General features: G+C 37.6%; 1 pseudogene; it reads right to left on the bottom strand.

Moving 5' to 3' along the window:
- Window positions 1-2,295: 2,295 nt before the first annotated feature.
- On the bottom strand, window positions 2,296-3,039 carry LOC137943530 (uncharacterized; annotated as a pseudogene).
- Window positions 3,040-6,273: the final 3,234 nt, after the last annotated feature.

The following is a 6,273-nucleotide window of genomic DNA, read 5'->3' as shown; positions in this document are numbered from 1 at the left end:
AATATTTTATAATTGGTAAATTCTTTAGAATAACAAATGTCAAAATAGTACATTTGCATATTGCATGATCAATCAACCCACATGGGCTTGATTGACCATCCAAATGGTAGACTAGAAGAAATTATAAACCATTATATATCATTAGGTCTAGCATGATTGTTCATATAAAATATTGTCAGATGAGGTTATGAAACATGCTCAATTATACTCTACTGCGTGATCGATCATATTGAACCTCTGCATAGTTGGTTCTATAAAGCAGGATCGATCAATCGAAATGGGTTGATTAATCAAAGAATTTTCTTAAAAGTTGAAAACTCGTTCATTGGTGCTCTAGTTGGTCAATAGGCTTAGGGAAAAAATATAAATGTTATACATGGTTGATCGATCATACCTTTTCATTGCTCGATCAACACCTTTTGCTAATTCTTGTGAACGGTCAAAAAATGATTGTTTCATGGGGAAACATACAAATAGGCTCCCAAACTTGTATGAGACCATTAAATGAGCATTTATTGGCAATTCAAAGCATTTAAAAGGTTTTTTCAATTGAAATTTTCATACAAACCCTCTTTGAGAGAAAGAGAGCAATTTTATCTCAAAATCACTTCAATCTCTATCCAATCACTCACCATTCTTAGATACCTCAGGCTCTTCTACATCCTCTCTTATGCATAAATATTTGGAACTTTTATACATGGTTGATTGATCATACCTTTTCATTGCTCGATCAACACCTTTTGCTGATTTTTGTGAACGGTAAAAAAATGATTGTTTCGTGGGGAAACATACAAATAGGCTCCCAAACTTGTATGAGACCATTAAATGAGCATTTATTGGCAATTCAAAGCATTTAAAAGGTTTTTTCAATTGAAATTTTCATACAAACCCTCTTTGAGAGAAAGAGAGCAATTTTATCTCAAAATCACTTCATTCTCTATCCAATCACTCACCATTCTTAGATACCTCAGGCTCTTCTACATCCTTTCTTATGCATAAATATTTGGAACTTTTATACATGGTTGATCGATCATACCTTTTCATTGCTCGATCAACACCTTTTGCTGATTTTTGTGAACGGTAAAAAAATGATTGTTTCGTGGGGAAACTTACAAATAGGCTCCCAAACTTGTATGAGACCATTAAATGAGCATTTATTGGCAATTCAAAGCATTTAGAAGGTTTTTTCAATTGAAATTTTCATACAAACCCTCTTTGAGAGAAAGAGAGCAATTTTATCTCAAAATCACTTCATTCTCTATCAAATCACTCAACATTCTTAGATACCTCAAGCTCTTCTACATCCTCTCTTGTGCATAAATATTTGGAGGCTTGGTTCTCACAAGGAGAAAGGTTATCCCTCCAAAAGAAAGTTAAAAGTTTGATTTTACCCTTTTATATTTTTGAGTTTCTCTAGTACCTTAAAGTTAGAAGAACTGATATTCTAGAGCTTGGAACCTAAAAAGGGAGTGGTAACTAGAGCCAAAATCAAGTTTTTATTGACTCTCTTGGGGAGAGATTAAATTGTGTAATTGAGGATTACACTAGGCTTAAAGAGAGCCAAAATCACTTTTGACTGTAATTGAAAGTTAATAGATGGTGAGAAACAAAATTCGATATAGGATGAAAATGAAGGGCCTAGTGCAAGTCTGAGGCTCCTTCCGTAGAGTTATGGGCTGAGTATCAAATTGTGGACCAAATACAACAGGGGGCAAGGGGCTACCATAGAGCGATCCGTAAACTCCATAGATGTGGTGCCGGTTGCGGCTTTGGGGGGTTGAAGTAGATCCGCATCAACTGGTACAACAGGCTTCAGAGTTGCGTGAACTGATAAAAGACCCGAAGGAACATCTTTCAAGGAATAAAAACATGTGTCCTAACAAAAGGTGACATCCCTAAAACAATTAACTTCCTAAGATAATGATTATAACAAGCATCACTTTTTTGGTACGAGAGTAACCGGGGATGTGACATGAACAAAACATGTGTAGTCAAAGAGCTTCAAAGGAAGGGAGAAAATATCTTCATTCGGAGATAAGAATGAGTATGGAGATTTATGGCTAAGTACTGAAGAATGTAGCCTATTAGTAACGAATCAGGCAGTAAGAATGGCATGATGCCTATAAAATTAGGGAACCTTCATAAAGTACACTAGGCCACGGACTACCTCGAGGATATGTCAATTTATCCTTTCAGCTACACCATTTACAAAGACAATTGTCCCACCACCGCAAGTAGAAGACTCCCGGTGTTCCTGGCCCTCCAACAAATTTATGGGGACTCAGGAAAACTGCATCAAACCCTTCTAATTCTCCTGAACGCATATCGATTTACACATAGGGGCCACTGCATGCAAAGAAAGACAACAAATTCAGCAGCCTTCATTGCAATTGATTTTGCAACAAAAACACTGAAGTTGCAGAGGATTTGTCTTACCTTCGCAGCGAAATCAAAGCACGCAAATGCTCCGAGACTGTGGAGAAGCCTTGCTAGAGCTCTTGCATCACTGTAGATCCCCGTGACATTGCTACAAGCAGAGAAGGAACCAAGCAAGGGGCGACTGGTGTACTTGGAAGAGTTCAACTCTTGCTGAAGCATCTCCACATCGAGGAACCCGTCTTTGTCGACTACGATCTCCACCACCTCCGCCAGACTCTGTCGCCATGATAGGAGATTCGAGTGATGTTCGTAAGGGCCGACGAAGGATCTTCACCACCTGCTCCTTCAAGGTGGACGGAACTGTTATACCCATCACCTCCTGCAGCCGCTTAATGGCCTAGGTAGTTCCGGAGCCGCAGAACAGGAGGGCATCCTCTGGCCCTCCACCCATGCACCTTTTAACGTATTTGCCCGCCTCACGCACCATCTTCGTGGTGTGGTGTGGTGGCCTACGAAGCTGTCGTCGGTGTGAGTGTTGCCGTAGAAAGGGAGAACGTTATGTTTGACGAAATTCTCTATGTGGTGGAGGCATCTCCCGGAGGCAGTGTGGTCGGCAAACGTTAAGTGGTGCTTCCCGAAGGGGGGTCTCGAAATCGACATCGTTTCCCAGGAACGGACATTTGTCTTCGATGCTCTGATTTTCTTTCGGGATGGCATTATCGGCCATCGTAAAAAGGTTTCCTCTTGAGATCTAACTCCTCATCCCTCTCTTGCAGCTTCTCCACAGGAACGGACGTGGATTTGCCATTTATCATAGAAGTCGCTTCCGCCAAGAACATGGCGGGGCCAGACATTTCTCATCAACTGTTCAAATGACTGAAAAAAATTAAAAAGAAAAAAAAACTCCAAGATATTGCTACGACACGGAAGAAGCTCCTCTATCTATACCAGGCCAAGTCCTCCCTTTTGCTTTTTCAGGACGTTGTCCAACCAATGGACTTCATGGAAGATGTGGGAAGAAGGAGAAATTACTTTTTTATGTGTTTAATAGCGTGGGGCGGGCGGCAACTCGATTGAGGAAGATAGAGACAGATTACAGCCGCTGTTTAAGGTCCCAATCGGAGTGCACTCGGATGAGACAGGGAGGAAAGGGTTGAATCAGGTGGCGTCGGACCTGAGAATTTTATATAAATCTGGGTGTAGAAGAAATCAAAGTGGCAAAAGGGGAGAGAGGCAAAGGAATTCACAGCGAAGAACCATAATCTATATAAATGATAGAATGAATTCGGACAAACACAGTTGCATAGATAACATTTGCACCCAAGCCAATTAATTTTTGCTTTAACCAACTTTCTCTTTTTAAGAAAAGTTATACTAATCACTTACTTTAATCATATTTTATATCAATGTCACATATATATAAATGAACATCAATAATGAATTCGTGAGATTAGAAATTTTTTATACTTAAGCAAAAAGTTTGGTACACTTAACTTAGATGAAGTTTGGTTCGTACTTTTTGAAGAAATAGTCCCACATGGATTATCGAATACAAAGATTTTGAGTTTATTAGTTGGGAAAAAGGCTTTCTAAGTTGGCTAGTCATTTTGGGATGAGTTTTGGACCCAACTTCACACTTTTTATAAGTTGTGTAATCTAATGTTTATTGTATGAAAAGAATCTAATTGATTTTTTTAAGGATCCCTCGTTCAAACAGACAAAGTGATCAAATAAGTTTCAACTGAAGATATCAAGAGAGATCTAAAATAGAGAAAATTGAGAGAACAAAGAAGATAATAGAAATGAAAAAGCTTAGTTATTTCATACTCTAATTAATATGGATGTGGCCTTGTAATTAATTTGTCTTTCACATTCACCCAAAGATAGAAAATAGAAAATAAACTTCTTCCTAACTCTTACTCCATCACTTAGATAAAAATAGGTAATTTTTGCATCTCAACCTCTCCCCATTCAATCTGAATGAATTAACTTGTGCCATTTGAAACTTGAGAAGGAAATCCCTTTTAATTATTAGAAGGTTAAGTTAGAGCTGCTATTTTGCCTTGATATTGTAATATCAGCTTATAAGAGGTAAACCTAAGCACTCTCTATAAAGAAAATAATTCAATTAGCTTGTGTGCCCACATTCCTTTCTCCACCTCTTAAACTAGATTTCGATATTGAAAACTAATAAAAAAAATTATTATGTAATTTATTTTTTAGATACCCTCTATTTATCATCAATTAATAGGGTCACCTATGTAATCAAAGTTCAAATATGGAACAAGATCATCAATAACTAAATTCTATTAATGATAAGCTTATGAAAATAAATCTTTTCCAAAAGTCAAATTCACTTTAGAGCTTCCATTTGTCATTTAGTATGAACCATAATTTAAAAAGGGAGTGGTAACTAGAGCCAAAATCAAGTTTTTATTGACTCTCTTGGGAAGAGATTAAATTGTGTAATTGAGGATTACACTAGGCTTAAAGAGAGCCAAAATCACTTTTGACTGTAATTGAAAGTTAATAGATGGTGAGAAACAAAATTCGATATAGGATGAAGTGGAGGGCCTAGTGCAAGTCTGAGGCTCCTTCCGTAGAGCCATGGGCCGAGTATCAAATTGTAGACCAAATACAACTGGGGACGAGGGGCTACCATAGAGGGATCCATAAAATTCATAGATTTGGTATCGGTTGAGGCTTTAGAGGGTTGAAGTAGATCCGCATCAACTGGTACAATAGGCTTCAGAGTTGCGTGAACCGATGAAAGACCCGGAGGAGCATCTTTTGAGGAATAAAAACATGTGTCCTAAAAAAGGTGACATCCCTAGAACAAGTAACTCCCGAAGAGAATGATTATAACAGGCATAACCTTTTTGGGTACGAGAGTAACTGGGGATGTGACATGAAAAAAGCATGTGTAGTCAAAGAGCTTCAAAGGGAGAAGGGATCTTCATCTGGAAATAACAATTAGTATAGAGATTTATGGCTAAGTACTGAAGAATGTAGCCTATTAATAAGGAATCACGCTGTAAGAATGGCATGATGCCTATAAAATTAGGGAACCTTCATAAAGTAGACTAGGCCACGGACTACCTCGAGGAGATGTTAGTTTATCCTTTTAGCTACACCATTTTGTTGAGGAGTGTACGTACATGATGTTTGATGGATAATGTCATTATACTGACAAAAGGATTGAAATTCACTAGAGAGGTACACTTTGAAATTATATGACTGAAACACTTATATTTCTTTTCCAAACTTAGTAGACACCATGGCATGAAAGGACTTAAATAAGGAAAAAAATTCAAGTCGTTCTTTTAACAGAAATAGCCATGTGACTCGAGTGAAGTCATCAACAAAAGTGGCAAAGTAATTAACTTGAGATATGTTTGAGACACTTAGGGGTCCCTATTGATCTAAATGAATTAATGAAAAGGGAGCAACACCTTTAAGTTCAGATTGAGGAGAATATGTTGTCCATTGGTATTTGCCCAATTGACAAACTTCACAATTTAAACTTGATAAATTTTTCAAAGACGTAAATAAGTGTTGAAGTGATGTTATAGATGGATGGCCAAACCGGTTGTTCCATAATCATGCCATTATCTAAGTTGTATGTGGCCCTCCTATTCATAGCTTCCACCAACCACCTGCTTAGTTATTAGATCTTGGAAAACACAAGAAGAAGATGAGAAGGTGATGGAGAAATTAAAACTTTTTTTTAACTAGCTAACAAATAAAAAATTTAAGGGGAATTAAGGGACAAATAAGACATCAGTGCACGAAAGTGATGGTGTAACAAAGTAGAATCCCTTTAGTTTGGGATTTGTCGGTTATGGTAACAAACATGTTTGGTAAACATGGAGACATGGAATGTAACAGACTCGT

Source organism: Aristolochia californica, unplaced genomic scaffold (assembly GCF_029961685.1).
Source record: "Aristolochia californica isolate CCGP_79_NKW_82.1479 unplaced genomic scaffold, dmAriCali1.0.hap1 SCAF_11, whole genome shotgun sequence".
Classification (NCBI taxonomy): Eukaryota; Viridiplantae; Streptophyta; class Magnoliopsida; order Piperales; family Aristolochiaceae; genus Aristolochia; species Aristolochia californica.
Note: the sequence above shows the minus strand (reverse complement) of the source record. Positions and strands in the feature narration are given on the sequence as shown.